The sequence below is a fragment of the Phacochoerus africanus genome, chromosome 1, assembly GCF_016906955.1.
Source record: "Phacochoerus africanus isolate WHEZ1 chromosome 1, ROS_Pafr_v1, whole genome shotgun sequence".
NCBI lineage: Eukaryota > Metazoa > Chordata > Mammalia > Artiodactyla > Suidae > Phacochoerus > Phacochoerus africanus.
In genome coordinates, this window is record NC_062544.1 from 254,202,549 (window position 1) to 254,222,496 (window position 19,948).

A 19,948-nucleotide genomic window follows, 5' to 3' on the forward strand; every position below is an offset into this window, starting at 1 on the left:
CCATCACACATAATTTCAAAAGATTTCTTTCTTGAACTAGTGTTTATACTTCATGTAGTTTATGAAATATACCATTATAAATATATATAATTATCATATTAGAAAACAAAAATGCTACCTTCTATTCAGGGCTGTTCAGCTAAATGATAATATATAACCTTTGTTTTTTATTCTGTTGATCATGAAAATGGTATAATTATGAAGTTTATAGTGTCATAATATGTTTTCTCTAATGAGACAGGAAGAGTGACACTCAAAGTTTAATGTTCCTAATTATGTGAGAAGTTTGAAAATATGTATTTAAAGACTCTATAGAGAGATTCTGCTGCTGTAGGCCTTGTTTTAAGGCCAGGAATGTCATTCTCCATAAGCATCCTTACTGATTATGTGGCTGTTCTTCTTTCTACATTAAAAAGCACTTGGTTTAAAGAACACATTGTAGGAAGTTTATGTGAATAGACATCACTGTTGACAGGCTTTCTTTTCATGGCTTAATTTTTTTGTATGTAAACTCTTTTCTTGTGAAATTGTTTCTGCCACCATGATTACCTCTTGCAAAGGAGGGAATTATTCCCATTTGCCATATTAGGAAAAAAAAGTCAATGTATTTAAAATGCTTACGTCTTAATAAAAGTTAAAGCTGTAAGAAATGTAAGAGCTGAGATTGATATGGTCTCTTTATATTTTTACCTATTTTTGATGAGAAAAGTTAAAATGGTACAAATACTTGTATCAATTAGCAATATAGGCAGCATTAGTTAGCTCTTCTTTCCTAGTTTTGTGTTTTGCCTCATTGCTGCTGGATTATAACTTCTGTCTGAGGTTAAGGGAAAAAAAAACACAACAATTCAAGAAAGAAAAAAAAAGGAAAGAAAGGAAAGAAAGGAATGAAGAGATAAAAGAAGAATGGCTGTGAAAAATAATGGTATTTTATCTTGAGAAATCATATGAAAATAGACCCTAAAGTCAAGCTAAGTATGCGCAGATGATAAGTAAAAGCAGCCTTGATGCTTGTCTCCTCTCTCCCATTCACCTCTGTGTGTGATCACGGGAACAGTAGTGCCCAGGTTTTTACTGATTGTTAATACAGACTGGAAAGTATCTTATTTTATTAAAATTGAAATTGAAGTTTTACCCTCTCATTTGTTTAAAAAAGTGTTAAGTTTTCAAATTTAAAAGGTTGTACTCAGGAGCACAGTCATTGTTCTTGACTTTCAAGAACTGTCTCTGCATTTTCCCACAGCGCAGTTGGTCTAATTTTGAACTTTAATTTCATTGAGTACATAATCATCTTATAACCATGAATACCATGCTAATTTCTTGCCAACTCTTCCCACCTTTAACACTACCATCATTGATGTTTATTGATTTGAGCCTCCTGCATCACAGTACTTAATTAATTTCAAACACAGAAGAATATTTTGGGATTTTATATTCAGGATTCCATTGATTTCTTGTCTTTCCAGTTTTAATCAGATTTGGGAAAAGGGAAGATTATGTCAAGGTTATCTACTCATATCATCTACTGGTTAAAAATATAAGCACAATCATTAGAAAGCACCTCATTTGAATAATGTATCTAAATCTTGATCAGTTATGCACACTGGACATTAACATGTTATTTAGTTGAAACAGAAAGAATATGTGCTATAATTAACAGATATAACAGGTATCTCACATGATTAAATATAGTATATTTAAGTATATAATCATCTTTTTTTCACCTCTCTGTGTGATTCATATACTATGTTTTGGTCAAATTTCCACATCAAAATGCCTAAGACTAGGTATACTGATATCCATGGGGCCATGGTATGGGTTTAGTGAGAAACCAAATAGTCAGATACATTATTTCAAACTTTTTTAGAAGCAGTCCTTTGGAAGACTTATTACCTGCATTGCTGTTTTGTGGTACAACAGTGACAACCAGTGGCCGCTGGATTTCATTTTAGCCTGACAATTTGTTGCAGAGGTTGTATAGATTAACAAAGCCCTATATTTAGATTTTAAAAACTTGCACTCAGAAATAACTCTTCTTGCCCATCTCCTTCTTATCTTTTCCTAAAAATAGGTGGCTCTCGTCCACGTGTCTGAGAAATCTTTTGTTTCATTAACTGAGTATCTGAAATGTAGATTAAGATAATTTTACTCAGAGGTCACTGCAAATGTTAACATATTGGAGGTGATTGAAAGATTCTTAATGGTTTCATCCCATGTGATATGTAATCCAAATTATCTATTATTTTTCCTTTTACCTGCAGGGGAAAGGAAATAAGTGCTCGGTATATGTGAAAAACAGGTCAAAACACTCCATGGGCAAACAGTTGGGCATTGTATAATTGTTCACTACCTGAACATCCCAGATTGGTCTCATCTTCTCTTCCTAAAAGGTCCATTATTTCTTTCAAATGGAGAGCTTAATGGAGTAAAGCTTTGCTGGATGTAATGAGCTGAATAATGTGGAGTTCAACTTTGGGTTGTGGACTTTTGGAAACTCCGAGAAGTTAAAACTAATGACTTAGTCTGTGTTTATGTCTTTGGACATACCTATTTGTATATTCTCTCCCTGAGACACGGCAATCTGGAATTACCCCCCTCCCCTTTTTTCCTAGCATCCATGATATTCTATTCTGTCTCAAATTATTGCTCTCTCTCTCACTTTTTTAGCATAGCTTCAAACCTTCATTTCCTCCTCACTGGCACTGCTCTAAGAGTGCTTATGGCAAATTTGCTTCTGTAATCATAACTTGAACCCATCTGGGGATGAGATTGGCTACAAGCTTAGTATTTCCACTTAACATATTCATGATTAGCATGCACAGAAGGAGTAGAATTAGGATGAATGTTTTTGGAACAGTACAGATAAATCCTCATAAATGTAGTACAACAGCTCTGGAAACGCACCGTGCGGAAATGTAATGAAGCTGAACTCTGTAGAGAGTTTGGTATTCTCAGTACCATGCCTCTCCTAATGAACTCATTTAGATTAGAAAATGGATTTAATATTTTATTGGAATTAACCTGAGCCAGTAAAGAGGATTACAATTTCTTTCCATAAATATAGTGATATTACAGGGTGAGGTAGCATGTTACATGAATATTAAGCATTTTATGAACATTGTCATGAAGCCAAAAGGTGTAAGGTGATTATATTTTAATATAGTGGTACTGTTCTTACAATAATTAAATTTGAATAGCAGTAAAGGGATATTTTTAAAAGATTTAAATCAGAATTTTCTTGCATTCTCAGAGTAAAAATGCCATGAATTTAAAATTCAGGTTAGAATATTTAAGTATCCAGCCTCAGCAGAAACTATATTTTCCCAAATGGGAAATAAACAACAAAAAAAAAATTGGGGAAAAAAGGGCAACTAAGATTCTAAATTTGACTAAAGAGAAAGATTTTCTCCTCACTAATCTGAGAAAAGTTCATTTACTCACTGGTGACCATGTTGGTAGATGAGCTGACCAAAAGTAGAATTCTACTGTAATATTGGCTGGGTTCTTTTTCCCTATCATTTTTTGTTTTCAGTTCAAAATCACTTGTGCTCTTTTGGATGATGAGTGGATGTTTTTCACATAAAATTCACATAACGTGCATGTACAGTCTATAAAGGAAGAAATTAATGAAAAATCAAAGGACAGGCACTCTTACCCTCCCCTCTTGCCCTCTAGCCCTGTGCTGCTTTTACCATTAATTTTTGTAAATCTAGCAGATATATTATACGCAAGGGAACTAATATCACACATTTGTAATTTTTAATAAAATAAAAAAGTAACATGAATCTTATCCAGCCTTAAATAAAGGGCAAGCTTTGGCCCTGGAGTGCCATTTCTACCCATTTTGTAAAGTCAGCTACTGTGCATATGTGCACTCGAGCATTCACGGATTTTACAGGATAAGGCACAGTGAACATCGCATGCTGGAGGCTGAGGTTAGGTCTTGAGGCCATACGGAAATCTGATGAAAGCTGAATGCCTGTTGTAAAGTTGTTCAGGCATGCACACAGTTAGTTTAAGAAAAACTTCCGACCTCTCCTTTGTTCCACCTACAGTAGTAAAACTTTTTTTGCTTCAGTTGGGGAAAGGCTACTCTGTGTATGGGTTTCAGATTTCTCCAACCCAGAGTTTCACAACTGATACTCTTTCAAGCTTCAGTCACACTGGGACTTTGAGATAATGCTCGGAAATTGGAGTTAGAGAAAATCAGCTGCTTGCTGAGTATGCGGGGGTGAAGGGGGAGTTGAGGTCTTAAACAAGGGATATTCGCTTCAGTGCTGAGCAGCTGGCGAAACTGTATGGCATGGCAGGAAGGCTGGTGCAACCTCCTGGGGGAATGCCTTTTAGAGAGATGCATTCTGCTGTAGTAGTGAGAGAGGAAAGCATGCTGGGGCCCACCAATGGGAATCGGAGGGAGAAAACAGGGAGGAGAGGCCTTGTGAGAAGATGAAGGAGGAGAAACTGCCAGAAGCTTGTCATTTGCTGATTTCACAAAGATTCGGGACAAGCTCTTTTTGCTTCACTTCATTTTTATTTCTTGCTTTCCTTTTCTTTCTTTCTTTCTTTCTTTTCTTTTTTTTGGCTGCACCGGTGGCATGTGGAATTTCCTGGTCCAGGGATCCGACCTGCGACCTGTGCTGTGCCATAGCTGTGGCAACTCTGGATCCTTAACCAGCTATGCCAAAAAGGAAACTTCTGTTTTCATTTTCTTGGTTTTTCTTACTAGTTATCATCTTTTGGTAGCCTTTCTCATTTCATGTCTCTTATTTTCTTATTTGATAGACTGAATAATTGTGTACAAGATTTTCACCATAATTAGCCCAGGTATTCTTCTTCTGGGCTGGGGGGTTGGGTGGGGTTAGAGTAGTTGGGTGTAGGATGGAAAGTTCTTAGCAATGCTACAGAAATAAACGGAGATAGCAAGAAAATCTTATAACCTTTTACATTCTCTGAAAGGGAACAGTTACTGACAGGTATGGGGCATGAAAACATAACTTCTATGTACTGGGTTTGTGAATCTCAAAGGTTTCATTTGTACTCCTTACTTTCACTGCAGGATCATGTTATAGCTTCCTTTTGCAGGACATTCCATGAAATACCACTTTTTCACCCCATTCTTATCTGCTTGGGTGGCAGTGGGTATACTAACTTAACAAAATCAACCTCTGAATCCCTATCTCTAGGTCTGCTTTTGGGGAATTCAGCATAACACCCTCACCCGCTAAGATCCTGTGTTACATTGAAATAATCCTTGACATTATAACATCTCCTCAGTATTTCAATATGTACCTTTGAAAGTTAAAAATGCATTACCGGAGGAGTTCCCGTCGTGGCGCAGTGGTTAACGAATCTGACTAGGAACCATGAGGTTGCGGGTTCGGTCCCTGCCCTTGCTCAGTGGGTCAAGGTTCCGGCGTTGCCATGAGCTGTGGTGTAGGTCGCAGACTTGGCTCGGATCCTGCGTTGCTGTGTCTCTGGCGTAGGCTGGCAGCCACAGTTCCGATTCGACCCCTAGCCCGGGAACCTCCATATGCCGCAGGAGCGGCCCAAGAAATGGCAAAAAGACAAAAAAAAAAAAAAAAGCTTTACCATTATCACACCTAAATATGACAATGGAATTCTTTTTTTTTATTTAAATGATTTTTATTTTTTTCCATTATAGCTGGTTTACAGTGTTCTCTCTATTTTCTACTGTACAGCAAGGTAACCCAGTCACACATACATATATGCTTTCTTTTTTCTCATTATCATGCTCCATCACAAGTGACTAGATATAGTTTAATTCTTGAAATAGCAGTCAGTGTTCTAATTTATAATTGTCTTATAAATATAATTTCTTAATTGTTTGATGCATTTGATACCCAAATAAAGTTTGTACCATACTGTTGATTGAAAATATCTTGTTAATTTCTTTTAGTATAAAAGTTTCCTCTCCATCTATTTTTTTTTGACCCTTTTATGTTAGATTTAGTGTTGATTTTCTTTAGCATTACGCATGGTCTGGATTTCGCTGACTGAATCTTTATGGTACCTTTTAGTGTATTTGTCTAGCCTCTGTATATTTTGTTCATTGGTAGTTGAATCAAAGAGCTTGATCAAATTCAGGTGTGATATTTGTGATGTTTGTTAAATCACTTTCCTTGGTGGTATGTCCTTTTATTTGGACATACCAAAATTGCATGATTTTCATTTTTTTCCATTATAGCTGGTTTTGTTTCTCTTTCTGTACTTAGATTTCAAGTACAATTTTGTTTCTCTTTCTGTACTTAATGATTAATGTATTTATCCATTAATATTTCAGGGATAGCAAAATGATGATACTTTGATTCTTTTAATTCATTACCTGGATTATTTTGAGAAAGACAAATACTCATCCTCTATTTGGTTGCTGTTTAGTAAAATTCACATAGAAAATGCAGGATAAATATTTATTTTGTTCCTTTTACAAGTTTTTAAAATAGTAGGTTTGTTATTATATTTCAATTGTGACAAAATAGGTTTCTGTTTTTGTTTTTGATTTTTTTTTGTCTTTTATTGCAGTTATTAGTTCCTTAATTTAAATATCCTTGATGTGCTTTCTCCATTACAATAATTGTCTTTCTTATTATTTCTTTGCCCAGTGGAGCCCAGTCACACTGACCTGTGACTCCTTTAAGTAAGACTAGAATAGTCTTTGATGTCTTCCTTGCTAAGAGTTATGAACCTCTAGGTTCATCTTGTATGCATTTAGTTCCAACCTAGAATGAACATTATTCCAAGAAGCCCTTTTAACTTACTTGTATTCAACTCTCGGTCATTAATTTTAGGCCTTATCAGTGAGAGCAGATAGAATTATTTTTTTAAGGTGACATATATCATGAGTTCAACTGATTCTTTCAGTTACAATTTAAAACTACTGGATTTATATTTAACCAATTCTAACATTTTAATTTAAATCTGTTTTTTGGCACATAGAGAATATCAGTGTTCAACATTAATAGCAGTGATAGAATGAAGATATCACTTAATTGCTCCTCTGCTGTATTCCACAAAATATACACAAACATCCATTGATGATCACAATTTTCACCAACAGTATGTTTATGGGAATCAGTGTGAATTTTTTAAAAGTTAAACTGCTATATTAAAGACTCCTGAAATAGCTACTCTTTTGGTATTATGCCACCAACAACTTATACAGTTTTGTCTATTTTTATTTGTTTTTTATTTCTTTTTATTTTTCATGATTTCTTTTTAAGTATATAAAAATAGATGTATTCAAAGATCGTTAGCTCCAATCCTTTTGCCCTTGATCCTATACCCTTGCCCTCTCTCTACCTGTAGGTAGACATAAAACAAATAAAACACAAAACAGTTTTTAATTTCATTTTCTGTAAAATATAAACATATATATTTACATTCTCTTCTTTGTTTATTCAACTTCAATATAATATACTCACTTTACTCTACCTTTTTTCTTCAACTAATGAAAAATCTAAGCCATTATATCACAGTAATATATAAAATATACTCATTTACTCTTACACTAATGGTGTTCCACTTTGTAGAGCATATCATGAACAAGTTATTAAATAAGACCTAAACTGATAGATATTTGGGTTATTTTCACTTTTTTGCTAGTAAAAAACCATCCTTCAGTAAATAACCTCGTATATATTTTTCATATTGTTGATAGGATATCTTTGGGATTGATTCCTAGAGATGGGATTAATGAGTCAAAAGCCAAATGTATCTATAATTTCAGTAGATACTATTAAATTTTCCTTCAAAACAATTGTACCCCTTTAGGTTCCATTTTTGAACCCTTTAGTTTCCATTTTTGTCTACTTAAAAAAAGTCTCTTTGAATCTTGTTCTTTTAGGTGGAACAGGATTTTATATTTCACTCTAAGTAAATGACCTAACCCTATTTATAAGTGTTGATAAGATCAATATATTTAGCTTTAGCCCTGACTTACTATGTTATATGAATGAGCTTTGTTGGTTTCTCACCAATGAACTAAATAAAATATCCAGTGCTTTTAGGAAATAATAAATGTTACCACAAATATTTTGTCAGTTATGATCATGCCTGGAATATATACTTTTTAGAATTTCTTATTTGAAAAGCAAGATAATTTAATCAAATACTCTGTATGTTAAAGCTTGTGGCACTTAGTCATAGCATTTTTGCAATGCCAAATTGAGTATAAATCTACTTGTTAGTTTGTTGCCCAAAAGAAAAAAGTTCTAGAGGTTGATTGATGGTTGACAAGGAGAAATTAGTGAACTGCCCCTAAGTACTATCAACCCTCTGTAGGTTAGAACTCTTCTTTCATCTACTTCTCATATTTTGTGTTTCAAACTCTGCATGTAACAGTGTCAAGAGACACAATGGGAGTTTTCACCTGGTTGCTGTAATTCATTGTGAGGCTGATTTTATGATTCATATTTTGGTCAAAAAGGATCCATACTGGAAGAATCTCTAGGCACCGAGTATCCGCTATCATCAGATACATTTACTGTCTGAGAAGTGTAACTTACCCCCTGCTGAATGAAATAGTGGTTGCAACTGGGGCTTCTTACTTTGACTTAGTACATGGAACATAAGTTCTGCAGTTGTGCTTTGTGCCATTGAAAAGTTTCTTTGATTCAGTGTCCTAGAACAGTTGTTATTTTTACTGTATTATACAATATTTGAAAAGAAAAATAGACTCTGTGTATTTTTAGCAAGTTTGATAGTGGTATATATATGCAAATATATAGCTTATATGAATTGGATATTTTCAATCCACTTTCCTAGTCATCATTTCATTGTGCTATCTTTTAGGAAAAGCAGTATGTATATTTGAGTAAAAAAAAGGGGGGGAAGACAAAAACAAAATAGCTTTTAGTGTCAAAACAAATATGATTAAGTTGGGCTCAATTGATGACATATGCTATTTTTTCAAATTGTTTCTAGGTCAAGGTAATGGTTGAAAGTGACAGAAAAAAATGAGCAAACGTTTCCTTTGGAAGTTCTCTGCGCAAGATAACTTAATTATTACTATAGGGGTAAAGATTCTTTAGTGAATAGATCTTTTGGATGTTCTTATCAATACAAAGCCCTCTGTGTAGACAAAATATATATGCTAACAATTTGTAGAGTTGGATGTTAAGAATGGATGGTAAGTGGGAAAGAAGTAATTGATGGATGGTCCAGGAGTCCACCTGGACAGTTGATAAAAGAATTTGAATATCTCAGGAGAAGGGAGGAAGCAAGGCAGGTCAGGAAGAGCAACGATGTTTATAGCCCCTGACATTTAGGGGAGAAGGTGGGCAGGGGTGGGGGGTTGTGCTCAGTTTTTTCAAAGGTTTACATGAGCTGATTCACAAACATCTTGCTGAGGCAATAAATGGCAAAGATTCTAATTTCTTTCTTTTTCTTCCACTTATTGTTATTACTTCAGAGTAGAATTAGAATCACAGTGTGGCATAGAATCTTGGCAAAGAAAGGAATCTTTGAAATGATCTGTGTTTCCTGATAAAAGGGGGCAATCCTTCAGAGACATAGCACTATCATCTGGGATCTTTGTGAACAGAATCAAGAAGTGAAAGCACTATTGCTTAAACATAGCCTCTTTGGGTTTTCAGAAGCTTCAATTGTTGGATACTCTTTCTTATGTTGAAATGTTATGTACTTCCCTGTACCTTCCCAATATAAATTCTAGTGCTGCTATCTAGAGAACTTCAGTGTAAGGTCAAATTCCTTTTGGAAGACAGGAAAGTCCTTCAAATAGCTGAACATAAATGTCAAGTACAAGTATAAATATAAAATATCAAGTACAAGGAGTTCCCGTCATGGTGCAGCACAAATGAATCCGACTAGGAACCATGAGGTTGCGGGTTTGATCCCTGGCCTCACTCACTGGGTTAAGGATCTGGCGTTGCCGTGAGCTGTGTTATAGGTCGCAGACCTTGGATCTGGCATTGCTGTGGCTGTGGCGTAGGCTGTCGGCAACAGTTCTGATTAGACCCCTAGTCTGGGAACCTCCATGTGCTGTGGTTGCGGCCCTAAAAAGACAAAAAGACAAAAAAAGTAAAAAATATCAAGTACAAGTATAAATATAAAAGCATGTGTTTTCCCCCTTCATCCTCTCTGTAGGTCAAACACATCTCAGGACAAACTTTATCCCAATTAATATAAGCTTTTATTTATTTATTTTTGCCCCTTTTTTATTTTATAATGATTTCAATTTTTTCCATTATGGCTGGTTTACAGTGTTCTGTCAATTTTCTACTGTACAGCAAGGTGACCCAGTTACACATACATGTATACATTCTTTTTTCTCACATTATTATTCTCCATTATAAGTGACTATATATAGTTCCCAGTGCTATACAGCAGCTATTTAAATATGATATCCCAAATTGATACAATGCTTAATATGTTGAATGAAAAACTCAGTATTTGGTTAATCTAATGTATATTTATCTTTAAACATTTTATTTTCATTAATCATTTACTATTTAAGCATTTAATCATATCTTTAATACCTTTCATAGTTTTAGTGAACACAAACTTAGAGGCATTTTTCATATAAACTACTTTTTGTCAAGCTTTTCTAAGCATATAATTATAAAATTGATCCTTTGAGCTCACTTGCAGGATATTTATTTTGGGTAAATTGACTTATGTTAGTTTAGGCTCATCATTTACCCTGCCATTTTTATTTTTGAACCTCGATAACGTCATCAATTGCATTAGCTAATCCTCTCAGATTTGGGTCATCCAAAGATTTAATCAGTATAATTTTTCTTTTTATATTTAAGGCATTAATGAAAATGTTGACTGGCTCAGAGTCAAGGACAGAGTACAAAATTATGCCATTATAAGCATCTTTCTAGTTACATATTGATCCAGGTTCAATGCTGTTGTGTATTCATTCAACAAATATCCATAGAATTTTTATTTTATATCAGACACTAATCAAAGTGCTGGAGATATGACAGTAAAAATGTACTAAATGTTTGTCTTTGTAGAGTGACAGGTTGCTGAGGTCCTATATGGCATCTTGGTACAAATTATTAAAGAAGCACCCTGTCAACTAATTCAGGTTTTTTTCTTCTTTTTTTGCTTTACTACAGGAAAAAAAAAAAAACCTCTTTTTTTGGGGGAAATAGTCAAGTGCCAGGTGAATGGTAGTTAATATAAGTTGTCTTGGACTTCAGCTCCCAAGGAGATCTGCATCTGTCAACTTTATTCAGTGTACAAACTGTACAACTTTCCATGATGAGCCCTGCACAGTCCGATCTATTCAATTGTTTCTTGCCCTTATTAATTTTAACTCATTCATCAATGTTCATATTTGTGGCATGTGCTTATCATGCACTAAGAAGAGGGCTATTTAACAAATGAAGAATGATTATCATATAAGAATTATAAGAACAAGGAATGGAGGAAATTCAAGCAAGGCATGTTCTTCCATATAACTTAAATAACTTTCTGAGAGAATAATTACTGTTACTATTGGAAATTGTAGAAGGGACATTTACATGTCCACCAAAGATTTGTGCGCCTCTTCCCATAACATAGAATTAGAGCTCTGAGGTGGCTGACGGACAGGGACTGTGTTTCCCAGAGCCTTTGCTCTTTTCCTCATGATCCACTTGCTAGTTCTCAACAATGAGTAGCAACAGAATCAATACCTTCCACTTTGGGGTCAAGGAGCTTAAGATGTGGTCATGTCTTCCTCACTTTCTTTCCCCAGCCACACTTGAAAGGAAAATATATGATGCCTTCCTGAAGTAGTTCTCAATATTTTTGGTCTTAAAATTTTATTACAAACAGTATTGAAGATCATAAGAGCTTTCATATTTATGGATTATATCCATCAACATTTACTGTATTAGAAATGAAAATGAAAAATTTTTTTAATATTTCAAAGTTAACTTACCATAAAACAAAACCCATTATATAAACAATTTTTACGACAAATAACTCTATTTTCCAAAATTAAAAAATAGTAAGAGTAGCATTGTTTCACATTTTAAAATCTCTTTAATGTCTTTCTTAAATATTTATTCAAGTGGCTATGATATCACATATTATATAATTAGAGGAAATGCGACTGTTCACTGTAGCATAAGAATAAAAATGACTGCTAATATTTTAGTATTGTAAAATTATTTTTACCTTATGGATCCACTGAAATGGTCTTGGGAATTTTCATGGGTCCTAGATACTGCTGTCCTATGAAAAATGTAGCCTCAAAATAGAAAAAGGTTGAGGGAGGGTGTCCCTGAATCACCACATGAAAATCTGTATTCTACAAGGGACACCAGTAGTGGACCATTACATGAAAGATAAACTGATATTATGGTAAGCCACTAAAATTTGGGAGTTTATGTATTAGGAAATTAAAATTACCCTATCTAGAAGAGAAATCCACAGAAAATACTGATTTTAATTTAGGAAATTTTCCTTCTTAATGTGTCCAGGAATAGGTCTTTTTTATTTCTAACAAACATGCCCAGTAAAATCCAACAAATGAAAACCAACATATTATACCCACAGGAAGCCCAAGAAATAATGGGACTTTTTGGTTGGGAAAAAAAAAAAAAGAAAATTAAGGTAACTGAATCTATTCTAGAAATGATATGGCCATAGTTATTTCTAAGTTTATGAAAGCTGATCTGGGTAGTAGCTCTGTGTGTGTGTGTGTGTGTGTGTGTGTGTGTGTGTGTGTGTGTGTGTGTGTGTGTTTGTGTGGTGATGGTAGAATGACAGAGAAGAGGTTGAAATTGCTGCAGTACCTTTATTTTGGGTTAAGAAGTGGAAATGATGATAGGATCATTTACTCAAGTCCTGAGTCAAGATTCTCAATGAAGCAGGAAATTGTACACATAACCCACACATTTGCACACATAACCCACATATTTTTGTGTTCTTATCAAGACTCTCCACTTTTAGGCCCCTCAGCTCTCCCTGTCTCATTGCCAATATTTGCATTAGACTCTTGGGTCTATTTTCATTCTGTCCTTTGTCCTTGTTTGCCATTCACCATAAGGAGCACAGAATTCCCATGTAAAGCCTCATGCTGAGTCTCCCATCCCAAGCTTTGAGAACCACTGAGGAAAAAAAAAAATGAAACTAAATAGGAAGAAGAGAGAGGGGGAGAGACTGAGAGAGAATGAGAGCATGAGAATCGAGCATTTCTTAAAAGTAAGTGAGTTGAAAGTCAAGACACACATCTGAAGTCCTTGGTGTTGAAAGGACAGAGGGATAGAGGAAGTGTTTGAGGAACAGAATAACAAGAAAGACCTGGATCAATAAATCAAAATAGACTCTCTTTTCCCATCTTCATGTTCTGTTTCAATCTCCACTTGCTTGGGGATAAATACACCATTTTCTGTTCTCTGTACTTAATTTTGTGTTCAGTGGAGTATGTAAGTGTGCTTCTTAACTCATAAATAATAGTGCATGTGCTGCATATAAGGAGAGAAGTGGCTTAAAGGAATGGAAGTGAAACATACCCCTTTTTAAATCAATAATTTTGTTTTTCCAAGTTATTTTAAATTCATAAACCTAATTTTAGAAATTTTATAATGTTTAGTGATAACTATACATATCCATAAATCATTGCATTCTCAGTAATTTTCCCAGATCAAAAATAAATTATATATCACTCTTAGGACTGTCAACTGCTACAAAGTTTTCTTCTTTCTAAATTCTTAAAGACAAGAATTATGGTCTCTAACAATATATATATTTTTTACCATAGCACTACAACATCTTGCTCAGTAAGTATAATTATTGCTTTACTTTCTTCCTAAGAAAGAAGAAAAGAAGACTTTCAAAATGTTAAGCCCAGCTATTAGAAACAGAACTTTTTTTTTTTTCTTAACTATAGATTAGACATTCAGGGTTACACAATACTTTACAGGCATTCATCCAATTCTTATGCTGAGTGAGTTCAAGAAATCATTGCAACACAGGCCTAGAAAGGCTGCAGATGACAAGTTTTTCCCCTTGACAGTTGATAACTTCCAAAAATAAATTAATTAGGTCTCCTCTTCTCTCCTGATTTCCACTCTGGTCAGGGGCATAACAATAATTTTCACCTAGTAGGCATTGTTATTATGAGTTTATCATCATCATGCATGATTATGTATACACATACTCAGTGTTCTTTCTATGAGTATTAACCAGCCTCAAGAAAGCTTCTTCAAAAACACATTTTTACTCATCCTTCTAAAGAATATTTTCTAGACCTCTGAATAGCTCAACACACTCCACTGAACACAGAATTAAGTACAGAGAACAGAAAATGGCTTATTTATCCCCAAGCAAGTGCAGATTGAAATAGAAAATGAAGATGGGAAAAGAGAGTCTATTTTGACTTATTGATCCAGGTCTTTCTTGTTATTCTGTTCCTCAAACACTTCCTCTGTCCCTCTGTCCTTTCAACATCAAGGACTTCAGATGCATCTCTTAACTTTATACTCACTTACTTTTAAGAAGTGCTTCTCTCTCTCTCTGTCTCTCTCCCTCCTCTGCGCCCTCCTCTTCTTCCTTTTTAATTTTCTTTTTCTCTAGGTGGTTCTCAGTGCTTGGGATAGGAGTCTTGTCATGAGGCTTTACATGGGAATTCTGTGCTTCTTGTGGTGGATGATAAAGGAAAACAAAGGACAGAATGAAAATGGACCCAGTAGTCTAATGCAAAGATTGGTAATGAGGCAGAGAGAGTTGAGGGACCTACAAGTGGAAGAGTCCTGATAGAAGCAGAAAAATATTCTATGAGGAAGTACGGGTCATGTGTACAGTTTCCTGGTTCTTTGAAAGTCTTCACCCTGGACTTAAGTTGCTGATCCAGTGACATAAGGAATATAGACAGAGTCCTCCTTCTACTTCCAATTAGGCAAAACTCTCAGTGGCTGAGCCTAGAGAGTGTCTATCTGTCTGTCTGTCTGTCTGTCTATCTATCTAGATATATGTAGTGTGTATATAGTGTATATATACGCACACACACTAAATGTACGTGCTAAATCAGTTCCTACAAACTCTTGGTTAGTACAGATACCTACAGATTCTAGAAATAGGTTGACCAAGAATTACAGTGTATGCTACTCTGAATTTTACCCTTCTTTTCCATGTTTTCATATACCCTTTATTGATATTTCGGGAGGAATTTTGGTCATGAGCTTAATGCCATTTACAAAGAGAAACTTCCCTATGTTTGCCCTTGAACTACAGACATGGAGATTTCAACTGCTAGTAACTCTTTGATTTGGGCCTAACAATCTCTTTTAAGACTGCTCCTACTGTAGGGAACCTTCTAAATAATCAGCAGTGAAAGAAATAATCAAGATTGGTTGGCCTGTACTTAAGAAATGCTTGAGATTAATATTATGATGATTTGAAAATACTGTGGTTTTTATCATAGTATAAAATTATAATCTAATTTTATAAATACTAATAATGTTCTTGTGCATGCAGCAAAACTGTTTTTTGTTAAAAGTTGCTTAATTCAGATGCACAAACAAGACCTATAATTATGAGACCAAGTCCAGTAATTACTCTGAGCTTATTTTTCTATTTTGGCAGCTCCAGGGAAGAAAAAGAAATTCAACTTTAGCAACTCAAGGGGAATCCACTACTTTTTCAATCACTGGCATTTTCCTAGGAATAAATCTGAACCTAGTTTTAAGGACCAAAAGGTTCAACACTATTCATTATTCCACTGTTCTGCTTCTGAAATCAGATGTGCTGTTTTACTTTCGGCTGTGAAGTTTTTCCAGTGTCTGAGCATATTACCATACATCGGTTTAAGCAGACTCTCATTTTCTTATATTCTGCTCCTCTTCCTTCCTTTTGGTTCTTCTGCATGATTTCCCTATCCTCACTGTCTGTCTGCTTTGTATTTCCTTGCTCATCTTACAGCAAGCTTGCCTACTTGCAGCTTGGGAGGCATTTAAATGGCTTGTTGTTTGCAGCCCACTGCACTCTAGAGCTACAAATGGAAATCAGAGGAGGGCTTGCGGACATTTCCCATTGTCCCTAAATATCCAGGGAGCTACACTGTGATGAATTAACTGAAGATTGTAAGAAACATAGGGATGAACAGATATGGTCTCCTTTTCTAATCCGTGTTATACAATTTCTGTGATGGATTTTTTCTGTGATTCATCTAGTCCCCTTTTTGCTCGGTTTTGCAAAACAGGCTGAGACATTTTATTTTCCCACTGTGAAACAGCTTGCACAAAAATTGAACCCATATCATTTGTCTGGTCTCACACTAAAACACTGTAATTAAACATATATAATAATTTAATTAAGATTCACTCAAATCTGCTTCTCTCCTGTTTATTCTTATTTTCAAAGAAAGATCATTAAAATGCACAGAAATCTCAGTTCTTATTTCTTTCTAGTTTTTCTCTTAAGATATACAGCAGGGTATTAATTGCTGTATTGTCTTGAATACTCTTGAGTTCAACACTATCACTTTTAGTCTTAGAGGCTGGTCGTAAGAACACACCCATTATAAAACTTCATCATTCTCCTTTTAATTCTAAGAATGAACTAATTGAAATAAGGTTACCATTTCCTAACGGCGCTCCCAAGATGTGATTTTCAGCCTGCCTGGTAAAAGAATGCACTCCCTGTAAAATAATGCCAGTCCTCTTTTTTCTCCCATTCCCACTCACAGTTTTTCCAATGGCCATAATCAAAATTCTGCAGCTTCCTCTCTGATGTTATGTTCTTTACATGACATCTAGAGGCCAAAATTGATGTGAGCCATAATTAATCTTTCCACGTGGCTATGCAGACTCTTGGTATATCATGGATAAAAATCACACTGTCTGCATACTTAAACTTACAGAACACCCTGGCACCAATCTATATTCTGAGCTGTTCAGTTTGATCCCATCATCCTTTGGATATAAAAGATATAAGAAAAGAAAGCAGCCTTATGAGGAAAGAAAAGACTTAAAAGAATAAAACTCCTTTTTTCTGACTTTACATTTTACATGCAATAAACTCTGCTGTTAATTTTCACATAAATTGTGAAATAATCTAATTAGCATTCCTGACATTTACCTACAACAGTCAAAATCCTGCTGGTAATCAATAATGTAAATGTAAAGTGGCTGATTACATTTTCTTCTCTTACCTGTCAAAAATTTTAAGGACAGGATTCATTTTATTGTCGCTTATGTGTTCTCAGAACACTTTTGTGACTCTAGCTTTAATCTGCAATGCAGAAAGCTCTGAAGAGTATTCAAATCATATGAAGGATAATTGATACTGTCACCACTTGTACATATATGTGTATGTATACACGTATGAACATATACATACATGTATATGTATACATACACAGTGTTGATTAAGTCTTCCATCGATAGTTCCTGTTAAACATAGATATCTGGTCTAAAATCATATCAGTCCAACTCATTCAAATGATGGAACATACAACTACTTTTTATGTATATGCACACATGTGTATATGAGTGTGTGGTGACCTTGGACAATGCTCTGTTTTGAGACTGTCTATTTTGCTACGTGCACATGTGGCTCACTCATCCTACTGCTGCCTTATGGTTCATATCCATCACATTTTATTGACCAGTTCGCTGGTGATGGACACCGAGGACCTCTTTGTTTCCTATTATCATAAAAAATGCTAAGATGAGTCTTTCTATAAATATTATTATACTGATTTTGCAAGTATTCTCTAGAATATATACTAAAACTGAGACTTCTGTGTCAAGGAAACACTCATATATAATTTTGCTAAATATTTCCAGATGGCTTTCCAGGGTGGCTATTGCTGCATACACTGCCAACATGGCATGAAAGTTCCTGTCTACCCACATTATTGACAATAATTAGAATAACCTCATGTTATGATTTTTAATCATTCTGATAAATATAAAGTTATATCTCATTAAAACTGCAATTATTTGATTAATAGTAACTTTGGACAGCTCTACATATGCTTGTCAGATGTTTGGAACCTTCTGTGAATTGCCCTTTCAATTGCCTCTTGTTCATTTTTCTATCAAGTGTTCTTTTTGTCAGAGATTTGCAGTTACTTGTTCCAAAAGTTCCTGGACCCAACCTCAAAGTGTAAGGGGAAACTATCCCACACCAATAAGAAATTCTCAGATGCCAGTAGGGGGGGTCCAAGAATTCATCTCAATTCCGATAATATCTACCTATAGATAGAGTCACAGGTTCAGTCCTACAGGATAACCTTCCACTTAGGACATGAGTGAGAAGCCCAGGTTGTGCTTCTTGACCAACCAGCTGCAAACTGGAGATTCCTACAACCCCCTGCAACTCATGATGCCAATCACAAGTCCAAGTTATTTGTACTTCAGGCTAGCTGGTGGTATATCACAGGTTCCCACTGTTACCTGAAAACTGGGTTCACCTCTTGGTTGGTGTTGAGCTAGAAGACACAACCAAGCCAAAGAGCAGAAGGAAGGATTTATTACTTGCAACAAGTAAGGAGAATACCAGGAATCTTTCCCAAAGCAAAATCTCTCTGAACAGCAAAATTGGAGAAGTGTTAACCAAGGTGTATGTGCATATTCATTAAGAGGCTTGGGCATTGTATGCACATTCACGGGGGTTCTTGAGCAGAGGAGAATTCAGCATAGGATGGGGACAAAAACTGACAGCGTCCAAGCTTTAGTTGATTAAAATCATGAGGATCAGAAAAGGTCATTATCAGTCATTCTGTAGCAGCATATAGTTATCATTTTCCACCTAGGTGCAGGTAGTGGTTCTTGAAGAACTCAAAGATATGTATTAAATTGTTATGTATATCCCTTGAGAAGGAATTATTATTTCTTGATTCTTTTGTTTTATTCTTGCATTCCTTTGTTCCCTGAAGATCGTTAATTATTGACACCTGTTCAAGGGTAAGCATTGTGGCCAGGCTTAGATCACAAAATGATTTAGGCCAAAGATGGCTTTTCTGGTCAAGAAAGCCATGTCTGAATCTCTTTTTGTGCCCTATCTGCCTACACGCGACTCCCCACTTTAGGTTCAATTAATTTGCTAGAATACTCACAGAAACTCAGGTAAATCCATTTACATTTATTCTCTGGATAATAATTGATTATAAAAGATATCAGAGGTATCAATACATATCAACAGACAGATGAAGAGATACAAGAGTGAGGTCTTGAACAAAGGAGCTTTTGTCTGTCCTCCTGGAGTGAGGGGTGTGCACAGTTGCAGACAGATGCATTATGGGCTCCCAGGGTGGAAGCCCTCTGATAAGTAACAAAAAGCCTTTAGGTTCTTTACAGAGCTTCATTACATAGCCATGATTGACTGAATCATTGGCCAATGGCAGTTGATTCAGCCTCCAGCCCTTCTCCCCTTCCCAGAAGTCAGGTGAACTGAAATTTCCAACCATCTAATCACTTGGTTCTCCTGATAACCAGCCTCCACCCTTGGGTGGGACCCAAAATTCACCTCCCCTGCAACATTTACAGGAATTGAGAACAAGAGACCAAATATTATCTCATTGCTATTAGTGCCGAGGAAATTCCAAGGGTTTGGGGAGCTGTGAATCAGGAACTGTGGATGAGAAATACACATTTAGCTAAATGACCAAATATATATTTTTCTTTAACTCATATGCACACTTATATATCCTTTTTAAAATCATTTATCAGTTTCAGATGGTGCAAGTATTTTCTTCCAATAGGCCCTGTCTATTAAATTGTCCTTATTTTGATAAGGTCAAATTTATTGTTTTCATTTTATTTTTTTGTTTGTTTTTGTTTTTGGAATTAAAAAAAATTATTTCCATACACTTAGATCTCAAATTATCTTCTTCAGTTGATAAAACTATATATTTACCTCTCTATAATTAGGTCTTTAATCTGGAGATCATGTTTATCTATTGTGTATAATAGAAAACTAAATCTAATTTTCTCCACATAGTGAGGCAATTTTCCCTATAATA